This window comes from Panthera uncia (assembly GCF_023721935.1).
Source record: "Panthera uncia isolate 11264 chromosome A1 unlocalized genomic scaffold, Puncia_PCG_1.0 HiC_scaffold_17, whole genome shotgun sequence".
NCBI classification, from domain to species: Eukaryota; Metazoa; Chordata; class Mammalia; order Carnivora; family Felidae; genus Panthera; species Panthera uncia.
Genome location: NW_026057577.1, coordinates 129443186 through 129455875, shown reverse-complemented (window position 1 = coordinate 129455875; position 12690 = coordinate 129443186).

The following is a 12690-nucleotide window of genomic DNA, read 5'->3' as shown; positions in this document are numbered from 1 at the left end:
GTCAGAAGCTTTTATTAAGGAGCTATATACATGGAATTTTCTAAAATAAAAATTCTGTTTCTTCCTTAAGGAGCTACAGTTGTCACTTGTTCCTTTTTATTCTCTCTGAAGTGTCTTATCCTTTTGAGGTGCTTGCATTGAAGTAGGTTTTGCAGTGAGGGATCTACCATGGGGACCCAAAATCTATCAACATTTCACATTTTTTTGTGAATATTTAAACACCTCTTATACTAGTGTGACGACCAATGCAGGGATGCTCAAGGTTCAGGTCTTTCGTGGAGGAAGAGGCCAGTGACAGGCTTTTAAGTTACATTATCTGCTCCACTTACTCCACATTGAAAAGTCATACGTACTGGTATGAATCCTCAGGTAAGTTCTAAGATCAGTTAGGAAGCTTGGCTTTTGCCCTCTTGGGATATGCCTTTTGGAGTCTAGTAGGGATACTGGATCAAAACAAGAATTTAGCATTCTGGTATTGCTGGGTCTCTGGCTGAATAACATTTTAATCAGGATCCATTTTCACATGGCTACATGGGTCAGAGATGAAATAGAAACTAGGGATGGGATAACATTCATGATGTTTCTGGTGGACTTAATTTCATAGTTTGAGAGAGCATAATGAAATGGCCGGTTCAAAACAACTATTCTAAAGTATTTTCTCTTATCCCATTCTGACTCCTCTCTCCTCTGTTTATTCCACTGCCAAATAATCTTGGGATGTGCATGTGATCTCCTTGCGTCTTGCCATCTCCTTCTCTTAAACCCAAATATTCTTATTTCTATTCATGCCACTCCTCTATTTAAAAGCAGTCCGTTACTCCTCATTTCTTGCAGAGTGAATCTAAGCCGCATACTTTCAAAGCCATTTGTGTTCTGACCCCAGGCTACCTATTCAGTGTATTCCCCATTAGAAGATATCTGCCCAACCACTATGTATTCCTTTAACTTGTATGCCTCTCTGGGTTCATGGTTTTGTTTATTTTCCTTCCTAACGGCATATACAACCTTTGCTAATTCTGTATCATTAAATGCATTCACTCTGGTAGGCCCATATCCTATGCAATTGTCTAAATGAACTTTTTAAAGTCGCCTAACATGTTTCAATTTCTCCTTCAGTTTCATGTCTATTTTCATAAATTTTTTGGTATGTGACCTACACATCAAATTCTTCCAGTGATGGTTAGGTCACTTGTTCCCTTTCATTGGAAATATATAAGAATAGAATAGATATATGATGGAACAGCTATACAAGGCATTACAACATTGCCTCTTGCCTGAGGATACAGATCAAAAGAATAAGCACATGCCTTTTGACTCACTCAGCCTTCTCTTCTTTGGTGATTTCATACATTTCTATGAAAGTTAGCACCCATTAATCTAGTATCTGACTACTTCCCTCCTGGATTTTTGTTTTTTAATACCGTGTTTTCTGAAATGTTGATTTAAAGCAAAACAATTTAAAGATACAAAAAAAACCCCACTAATCTAGACCAATAATTAAATGAAAATGGTCTTCCAAAATCCACTATTAATGGTCTTAGAAATCCGCCTCTGCCTGCTAAGCATGAACCTGATGTCTCTAGTGTGTATGGCTTCCTCAGCCATCTCATGAGTAACAATGATGATCATTATACAAGTTAGGTTGTACGTCTCTATCAATTTCCTAATGCAATTTGTAGACCTGTGTAAAGCTAGTGTGTCAAGTTAACTTGGGACCCCGAAGTACCTATTTTTCTATTTGACTTAGACGGTAACTCTATTTATAAATTCTATTCATTCCACTACTCCTGTCCTTTCATCCACATCATACCATCTAATCACTTAATCTCTTTCCCTAATTTTCCAATTCTTTCTGCCTTTCATTTTCTTTTTTATACAAATGGTATTTTTTTTATCCCACAAATCTTAAACCTTGATCAGTCTCTGAACAAACTCCTATGTTCTGTGTTAGTAGTATAAACTAACCGCATGAGGTCCATGCTTTTACAGAATGAAGGTTTCATATGGAATATACCTGTGGTCTTTGCTTAAAGGTGTTTTTCTGGGCTAAGGAGAGCACTGGTCCAAGTCAGGGCAAGCCAGAGTGCTAGAGCATAAATACCACATAATTCTTACCCCTTAGTAGAAAGAACTGAGGCATATCTAGATTGTTCCCAGAATACCTCAGAGATACTGCCCTCCAGGTATACACGGTAACTGGTTTAATCGCACTTTATTGCTTTGTTTTTCCCCTCCCCATTGTCCCTTCCCCACCCTCCTACCAATGTTTTGTTGGGAAAGCTCCTAAAGAAATAAACTGACTTCAAATCTTTGTTGACCCATGTCTGCTTACAGGAAAACCCAAATCAAAAGAGTTGGAAACAAAATAGGTCTTAGGAAGTAGATCCTGAAAGTTGGAATCAGATAAGTTGTTGCACAAGTGGTAGAAATGACTGCATTGCTGGTAGTAAATGGAGTATTACAAATCCTTGGCTTGCTGAAGTGCCTCAGTTACTAAGGCTCAATAAACAATGGGAATTATGATACAGTATTTGGTAGAGCCAACTTAAAAATACCTCAAACACTTAAGAAATATAGGGAATGCTATTAAATGAATTCTGGAGCTATCTGGCTACTATAAATGTAAACAAACCTTAGGCACAAGAACTGTTGTTCTGGCGTAGGTAGTATGATTAAATAGACAGGTTCAGTACACCTACTAGCACATGGTATACCGATGATGATTTGCAAACATGTTCTCTCGAATCCCTTTTGAGAAGGGAAAACAGGAGTATTTCATAACCACCTGCTATGGACAGTAATTTATATTTATGACCATGTTCTAGGGACACATTACTCTCCATGGCACAAATAGACTTTGATTATATAGACATCCACAGATAATCATGAGTCCATTCTGTTGATGATGTGATATGAATTGGACCTGATAACACATGATAGCCTGGATGCCTTAATAAAATACATGTATGTGAGAACTTGGGAGACAAAGTTTACAAAGAGGGCTATTACCTTGGGTGATTTTTGGTGGGAGGTTATGTGGGGCATGAGGAAATATCCAAGGTAAAGACATAGTACTTCATATCTTTTACCAAAACTAACAAACACAAAACTATAAACAAAAGGCACTTACAAGCCTCTTTATTTACAGTTCTCTTAAATTTGAGAGAGCCCATAGCACATTTTAGAATAGAGATTGGGCCCATTCATCAAGTGATTTGGTCTCTCAGTTAACTATAGGGCCAGGACAAAGGATCTGTAGCATGTTCAGGCTTCAGCATACATGGTCTTATCTATTGGATCACTTGAATTATCCAATCCCATGGAGCTGGAAGTACCCGTGTTAAATAGGAGTGCAGTGTAGAGTTTCTTACAAGTGTTAATGTGAGAGTTACAGTGGCAACTCTAGGCACCTAGGGTTCCAGAGTTAGGTCCTGCCATCTGCAATTGAGAATTGCTATCTGAAAGTAGCTTCAAGACTACTAAATGCCATAGTAAATACTAAACACTTGACAGTACAGCTGCAAGTGACTATGAGGCCACAGGTACACGTGAACTGTATAGTCAGAACCGGTGAGTCTATCACACTGATTGAAAATACCACCAATCCATGGTAAAATGGAAATCGTGCATTTGGGACAGCCATGGAGAAGGTCTGGGGATGTCACTCAGTTATTGCTTCCAAAGGCAATGACCACAGTCACATGGGCTACCGGTTGGGAAAATTACATAGGTGGTCTTTCTTAGTGGAGATCAGCTATTTCCTGCCTTCAGTCACCCTAGTGGATGCACAATAGCACTTGAAATGGATGAGATATGGTGACAGAGATGGAGTCAATACATGAGACTTCTATTGTATGTTAGACCTGCCAGTCACAGACCAACACAGAGCCTTAGGCAACACCACCGACTTAGGACTCCAAGCATTTGACTAACATCATAGCATCCTGCCTGATACTATCTCAGACCAAGGGTAAATGAGGTATGCCAATGGCACATGTCTATGAATTCCTCTGGCCCTGTATATTGTCTGGAAGCTGAAAGCTTAATAGAACTTTGGAATGATCTTAAAATACAACCAAGGATTATGAAGAAACCACAGGTTGGACTGCTGTCTTTAAGATGACACATGAACTTTGAACTGAAGGCCTTCATATAGCTCTGTGAGCACAAGAATTTGGGAACTTAAGGCTGAAGTAGGAGTTGGTCCTCCCACTGTAATTTCCATTAACTTACATGGACAATTTGCACTTCCCATGCTTGTAACTTTAGGTTCTCGTGAACTAAAGATTGTGGTTCCCAAGAGAGAGAGTGCTCCTACCAAGAAACAGAGTTTCGCTTAACCTCGAGCTATGGCTACCTCCTCATCACATTTTGAGTTCTTCCATCATAAATAAGCAGCAGTGATTCACTCTTATGAGAAAATCTATTTGCTGCTACTAATTTGCACTAGGGAGGGGAAATTATATGAAAATAGAGATATATTACTGGGATACCTCATTGTGTTTCAATGCCCAGTGATAAGAGTTGCAGCAAAGATGGCCTGCTGAGAACGTGGTAACTCAAATTTACCACAGAGATAATTATATTACTAACATAAGAAAATAATATACTCATTCAAATAATTTTTCAAAGAACTCAGTGGTGTGCATATAGCTTAATGCTTTTCTATCAAATTTTTGAGTTATTTTTCTATTTGTAAAAATTCACATAAACATTTTCATAAAAGAGTGACCTAACAACACAAGATGAAAAGTAACATGTTTTTTTTTCTCCTTTAGCGTTCCAACAATTCCATTTCTAGAGCTTCTGAAAATTACCGTGTTCTTATTCAATTTATTTATTTACTTTGAAAGAGAGAGAGAGCATGCACAAGTGGGGGAGGGGCAGAGAGAGAATGGGTTGGGGGAGGGAGGAAGAGGGAGAGGGAGAGAACAAGTTGGGGAGGGACAGAGAGAAGAGAGAGAAAGAATCTTAAGCAGGCTCTGCACTGACCATGTGGTGCCTGAAACGGGGCTTGAACTCACAAACCAAGATTATGACCTGGGCCATAGTCAAGAGTCAGATGCCCAACTGACTGAGACATCTAGGCACCCCATTAAAATTATCATGTTAAACTTTATAACTTTTGAAATACCTTATTTAGATATGTCCAGTATTTACCATTTGTAAAGTTTGTTTATTTTGAGAAAGAGAGAGGGAGGGGAAGAGCAAGAATCCGACGCAGCCTCTGCACTGTCAGTGCAGAGTCTGATGTGGGTCTCAAACTCATGAACCATGAGATAATAACCCAAGCAGAAGTTAGACACTTAACCGACTGAGCCACCCAGGTGCCACATTATTTACCACTTTAAAAAAAATGTTTATTTTTGAAAGAGAGAGACAGAGAACGTGGAGAGGGGCAGAGAGAGAGGAAGATACAGAATCTGAAACAGACTCCAGGCTCTGAGTGTCAACACCCAGCCCATGTGGGGCTTGAACCCACAAACTGAGAGAGCATGACTTAAACTAAAGTCAGACATTTAACTAACTGAGCCACCCAGGTGCCCCAACCACTTTTAAGTTATGACAGATTTAACTCCCAATTTGGTATGACTTGTTATGTTTCCTTTTTTTCCCCAAACAATTAATGCACTAAGGGAATCTGTTTTGATTGCCTAGAACTGGGTGAATGGGGGATGACGGAGTCTTTAGACTTCTTAAAGAATCCTTCAAAAGGGAGAAATGCTAATACAGTGCATAAAATCAGGCCCTCATTTGAGATTAGACTCGATATTGGTCTCGCCCATCTTTTCTCACATTTCCTCCAAGAACTTGTTCTATCAATAATTCCCCTCACAAATATTTTCAAATCTTTTATAATAAAACTTAAAAATTAATAGATTTTTTCTTTGTCCTAAATGTTTTCTAAATGCTGCTCTTAGGCTGTCTTCTCATCCAAGTTTGTCAAAAATCAATCCACTTCTGATCCTGTCACTTCTATGTTCTTGACTTTCTGATGTTCAACTTGTGAACTTCATTATGTCTTTTACATCCAGCTATCACTTGGATAATTAATGGCCAAATCCAGCATTTGTTTGTGAAATCTTATTTAATCTCTTTTCATCATTTCACATAGAAAATTCATTTAACCTTTAAAAATTGTTTTCCACCTTTGCTTCCAGAGAGGAGATAAACATGCTCTCCTTGATCAGCTATTTTGCCTTGAGTTTTCTTTTCCTCCTTCCGTGACTTTATTACCCATAAGTTGGCTCAGGCCTCTCTTCTGATTTTCTGAATATCCTCTTACGCAAACTTATTTACTCTATTTATATCACTGGCCAAAAGCTGATGAACCTTCACTCTGTGTGTATGTCTGTATATATAATTGTATCTTCCTCTGCTGGACATAATTTTATAAATAGTCTCCACCCACCCCCAAGATTCTTGCCCCCTGGTTATTGAACTAAATACGAATCTCCTACTACTATGATGAGATTTTGCATATGTAATTAACTTCTAAAGCCAATCTTAAAATATAGATTATGTTGGCCTGGTCTAATGGGTCCTTGAAAGAAGAGACTGTTCTCTGTTTGGTAGCAGAAAAGGAAGTCAGAGATGAAGTAGCGGGTGTCAAACAGATTTGAAGCACAAGAAGCAGTTGGCACATATTGCTAGCTTCTATATGGGTGGTGGGAGGAGGAAAGACACATGAAAAAAGAACCCAGGAAGCAACAGAGCACAGAGGGGCTTCTAGCTGATGGCAAGGAAACAGGGAACTGAAGCATACAGTCACAAGAAACCAATCTACATCAACAGGAGGAATGAACTTGGAATCTGATTCTTTCTCAGATCTTTTAGATAAGAGCCCAACTGAGTACACCTTAATTTTTGGCCACGCCAGACCCAATCCTGCCAACCTGGAGCAGAGACTTCTGCATATGAACTGTGAAGTAATATTTTTCTTTAAGCCACTAAGTGTGTGTTAAGTTGCTATGCAGCATGGAAAATTAATGTACCTGTGATTGCTTCTTTCTTCTATATTGTTCCCACCTTACTTTCCTTAACTAAAGGAGATAATTTTTTTAAAGTAAAAAAAGGTAATGGTCAGGTGCCTGGGTGGCTTAGTCAGTTAGGTGTCTAGCTCTTGATTTCAGCTCAGGTCACAATCTCCTGGTTTGTGAGTTCAAGCTCCACATTGGGCTCTGTGCCCGTGGCATGGAGCCTGCTTGGGATTCTCTCTCTCTCTGCCTCTCTCCCACACTCTCTTTCTCTGTCTCAAAAATAAACATTAAAATAAGATAATGTCAACCTATGCTTTGGATTTATAAACTCTGGAGCTTGACCATTTATTGCCTCTGAGATTTGGCATTAGCAAATTAGCATTAATATTAGGAAATAGCATTAGCTGTTTATATTATCATTTATTCAAATTAGAAACCAGCTCCCCCAAATTGAATTTATCAACTTAATAAAAACACAAATAGATACACATATATTTGTATCCTTTTATCACCTTCTTTATTCTTATTCAAGTTCTCATCATCTCTTATAAGAATCCTGAATGATTCTCTTTGGGTATAGCCACATCTCTGTAAGAAGTTCAACCTAATGACTCTGCCATTCCTCCACTGGAAATCCGCACATCCCTACCTATTTTCTACAGTAAGATCGTAGCCTCTAACAGCTTAATACAAATTCCTTTGCATTTCTTTTTCAGCTTCATCTCCAAATACTGTGTCCCTCTTGCACCATGATACCTCACTACTTCTAATAGTTCATGTTTATAATTTTTGGTTTATACTATTCCCTCTACTGGTTAGAAATTCTTTCTCCATCTGGCTCTTACTTCTCACCCTACCTACATTGCTAAACAATCTGAGGTTGAGGTACTTTTAAAAATCCTCATGTCTGAGACACACCCAAAAATAAATAACCAAATGATGTGGGGATGAAGAACTGGCAATGGTGTTCTCATTTCTACTCCTTTCTGGGTGATTCTTGTGCACAGGGTTGAGGAGTACTCGTATTTCTATACCTCAGAATCACTCAGCAATGTAGGGGTCATTCATTGCCTTTAGTGTCTATGCTGGATTAAGTGGATTTGTTCTTTCCAACAAAATTACAAAAAACCTAGGAGCAGAAGTAAAGAAAATAGCTTATTTTTTCTGAAATATGAATTCAGTATATTCTTTAATTTCCCACCTGTCTTGTTCAGTGGTTCTCTGACTACATTGCTTTTTGCATATGGGAAAGTTCCTACTACATTCAGTCATTTATTTACATACAAGTTTTTTTTTTTTTTTTTTTTTTTTTAATACTTGCCATGTGCCTAGGGGATTCCAGGCATTGGGCCTGGAACTGGGGATACATTGTGGGGAAAAGTAGTAAAATGTACCTAATTGTGCTTTAGTGGGCCATGGTGTGTATATTATATCCTTTTAATGTGCAATTAGCCTCAGTAATTCTAAGTGATTTTGACATCTTGGTATTACTCATTATTATGTGATTAACTTAGCCCTGGTAATGAGTATTGAACATGATTTTGATACTTAAGAGTAACTAAATTGAAGTGTTCTAATTAGGGACACAGGTGGTATTAATATTGTTATAACTCAGTAAACCATATGTTTCCCAAAAGAATGTTGTCAATAATCTCATAATGACACGGGCAGAATGTTTATAGATTACTGAAACAGGACATATTTTCCTTACTCTAGTCACCCTACTTAACATGAAGCTTCAGTTCACTCTACATGAATCTTCCCACATAGCTAAGATTTCAAAATTCTGTTTTCCGAAATTTCTTCCCAAAATTTATTTGTGGAACCCTTAAATAAAGGGAACATTGGATTTAGGTTTAACTTGCAGCATATTTTTTACAAATCTTTTCTGAATCCAATCTTTTTTCCAGTTGATATTTTTCTTTTCTACATTTTTTTGTTATTAATATGATTACAAAAAAGTTGGATAGAGAAGGAAATGACTCTCAAAAGACATTAAGATAGCTAATTTTATTTTCTCTTATTTGTAATTATCACTAGAAATAAAGATTTGTCAATAACAGAATTAAATAATGCTCCCAAAGGATCTATTAAAGGTTATATTTTCTGTTATTTGCTCTTACGCACAAGGTTGAGATTCTCCACAAAGTTCAAGAGAGACTATATTTGTCATGACATTTGGATTGTAAATCAGGTCACTGAAACTAGATGAATGGTGTGTATTCTACAGAGTAGATATAACAATTTTGTTTTCTTCATGTATTGCTATCTGAGAACAAGTTCAGGAACTACTAATACATTTTTTCTGTCTGTATCTCCCTCTCTACCCCACCCCCATGAATAAATAGAAGAGGAGAATAAATATAAACCTTTCCCTCCAGATATAGATACTGTGATATAGATATGCTCTCTAGATTTATAGAGATTATCTATCTCTAAATATACAATCTCTAGGTAAACTTCTCCCTTTATATATACATATATATGCATGAGTATACTGATCTCTCTCTCATAGATAGATAGGTGATAGAAAAATAGAAACAGAATCAATATATCCAGATGGATAAATAAGGAGATAACAGGTATACAGATAACCTTGACAGATAGTATATTTATAATAGTATCTCCATCATTTTATCTATCAGTAATTGACTCCATTTTAAGTAAGTCTTAGTATAAAACTAAGCAGAAAGTAATGCAGACATCAATTAGGCAGGATCTTTGATTTATGTTGATCATCAACTCTAATTACTTAGTAAATTCTTGGGCTTCTACCCATTGGGCAATTTCTTTTTAAACTTTACAGCCAAGCATTAAAGAAGAGCCTATAAACACTTATGCCCAGACTGTCCAAAAAAGGAATTGGTGACTAAAATATGAAAGTATATTTTTAAAGCTATACCTTTAGCCTGCTTCAAGTGAATGGTATTACTAGAAGTGTTGTCTACTGATATTACTTAGATCTAATTGTCATGTAAAATGTTTGTCATGTTTGTCATGTAAAATATTAGCCTTAATATTATCAAAGAACATCAGTTTTTACAAGTATGCATCAGTTGAGATATTCTACAATGGAATGAGGTTTTTCTTTTTCTTTTTCTTTTTCTTTTTCTTTTTTTTTATTTAATCATACCATCTCAATAAAATACCTGCATCTAGGGGCACCTGGGTGGCTCAGTTGGTTAAGTATCTGACTCTTGATTTCGTCTCAGGTCATGATCTCACAGTTCATGGTTTGAGTCCTGCATTCAGCTCTGTGCTCATTTCGCAGAGCCTACCTCTAGGAGCACCTGGGTGGCTCAGTTGGTTAAGGGACAGACTCTTGATTTTGGCACAGGTCATGATCTGGTGGTTCATGGGTTCGAGTCCCACATTGGCCTCTGGGCTGACAGCATGGAGCCTGCTTGGGATTCTCTCTCTCCTCATCCCTCCACCCCTCCCCCTACTTGTGTGCTCATTCTCTCTCTTTTTCAAAGTAGATAAACATTAAAAGAAAACTGCGTCTATTTTTATGTAACAGACCTAAATGAAATAGTATAAAACAGTAATCATTACATTTATAAAACTAATGATCATTCCTTAGGTATGGGATCTTAATATGTAACTGCCATTTTTAAAAATACATTTACATGGTTGAACTCATTCAATTATCTCAACAAGCCAAATTTATAGAACAGGAATCTGAAGTACAAATAAATGAGGTCAAGATCATGCACATAGAAAGTGACAGAGTTGAGTCCCAAAAAAAAAAAAAAAGTTGAAAAAAAAAAAAAAAAGAAAGTGACAGAGTTGAAATTGATTAATACCATCAAGTTACTTTCCAAGGAAGGATTTTTGTTATATTGAGAGCAACCATAATGGCTAGATTATTTTCCTTGATAAAAAACCTTTTTTAACACCTTTTACAATCAAGAAAATATGAATTAAGCAACAAAATTCTCTGAATATGAAAATGTGTTTTACTATATTTTCAAAATAGGTAGCCTCCAAATCAAAAATTACTTTAGAAACCTGACACAGGCCAAATAGACTTAACACATCTGAAGTGTTCTTAATTCTAAGGTAATATTTCATGAGATATTCTGTGCATACTTTTTTTCTCAATTTTAACATAAAAATATTAAGTATGTGCCTAAAAAAGAATGTTTCAACATTTAATATTTCCAAAAGCAAAATGGACAGAACTAAGAGATAAAACAGGTCCATGATGATGTGTGAAGATTGTAAAAATGTTTTTTTCAGTAACTGATAAAACAGAATAAATGATTTTCAGTAAAAATATACAAGGTATGAGAAGAGCTATCAACAACACTGGTCAAATTTGTGTTTACAGAACAATACAAATAACCACTACAGAATATACTTATCTTTTTTTTTTCATAGTGCAGACTAACATTCACCAAGATAGACTAGTTTTGGGCCAAATAATAAAACTTATTAAGCTTTAAATGATTGACATATAACAAAGCCTATGCTCTAATCACAATTTAGTTAAATTGCATATCAATAACTCCAATATATCTGGTGAATCATTAAATATTTGATATTAACACACACACATACAAACAATGAATCAAAAACTAAAGCACCAGGGGGCCCCTGGGTGGCCCAGCTGGTTAAGCCTCAGACTATGGATTTTCTCTCATGTCATGACCTCACAATCCTGAGATGGAGCCCTGAGTGGGGCTTCCACACCAGGCGTGGAGCCTGCTTAAGATTCTCTCTCGCCCTCTCCCTCTGCCCCTTCCTGGCTCACTCATGTGCCTGCGTGCATGTGTGCACTCTACCCACATCCCTCAAAAAATGAAATAAAAATAACCAGAGAAATTATATAGTATTTCAAGTTGAATAATGAAAATACAGCCTATCTGAATTTGTGAGACAAGGTTAAACATTGCTTACAGGGAAATTTTTTACCAACAAATTCCTATATTTGGAAAAAGGAAACATTTAAGAAAAGCAATGATAGATGTTTCTACACTAAGAAAAATTTTAAAAGAAAAATTTAATCCATAGTAAATACAAAAAGAAAAAAAGAAACAATGATAAAATCAGTCGAATGGAATAGAAGTAGAAAATATTTCTAAAAAAGAGAAAACAAAAGCAAAAGTTATTTGAAAAACAAAGTTGGCAAACTTCTTACAAGACTATTAGGTAAACAAGTTCTTTCTGTCTCTCAACCAATAGCAGGAATGGATGAGAGGACATCATTACAGACACTTCAGACATCAAAAGAGGAATAATGAGAATTTATAAACAACTTTAAATCAATAAATTGGACAACTTATATTTAATAGACACATTTATAAAATTTGAGAAACAATTTCATAAACTTTAGAAAAATAATGTACCAAAACAGATTAAAAAGAAATGGAGGGACACCTGGGTGGCTCAGTTGGTTGAATGTACAACTCGCTTTCAGCTCAGGTCATGATCTCATTGTTCTTGAGTTTGAGCCCCATGTCAGACTCTGTGCTAACAGTGCAGAGCCTGCTTGAGATTCCCTCTCCCCTCTCTCTCTCTCTCTCTGCTCCTCACCTGCTCTCTGTCTCTCTCCAAATGAATAAACTTTATTTTTTTAATGATATATCTGATTAACCTTATATCTATTTATTAAGGATATTTAATTTTTACCCACAAACCTTCTCTATAAAGAAAATATATTGACAGATTTTATAAATTCTAAATGAGGAGAGAATATCTACCAGCT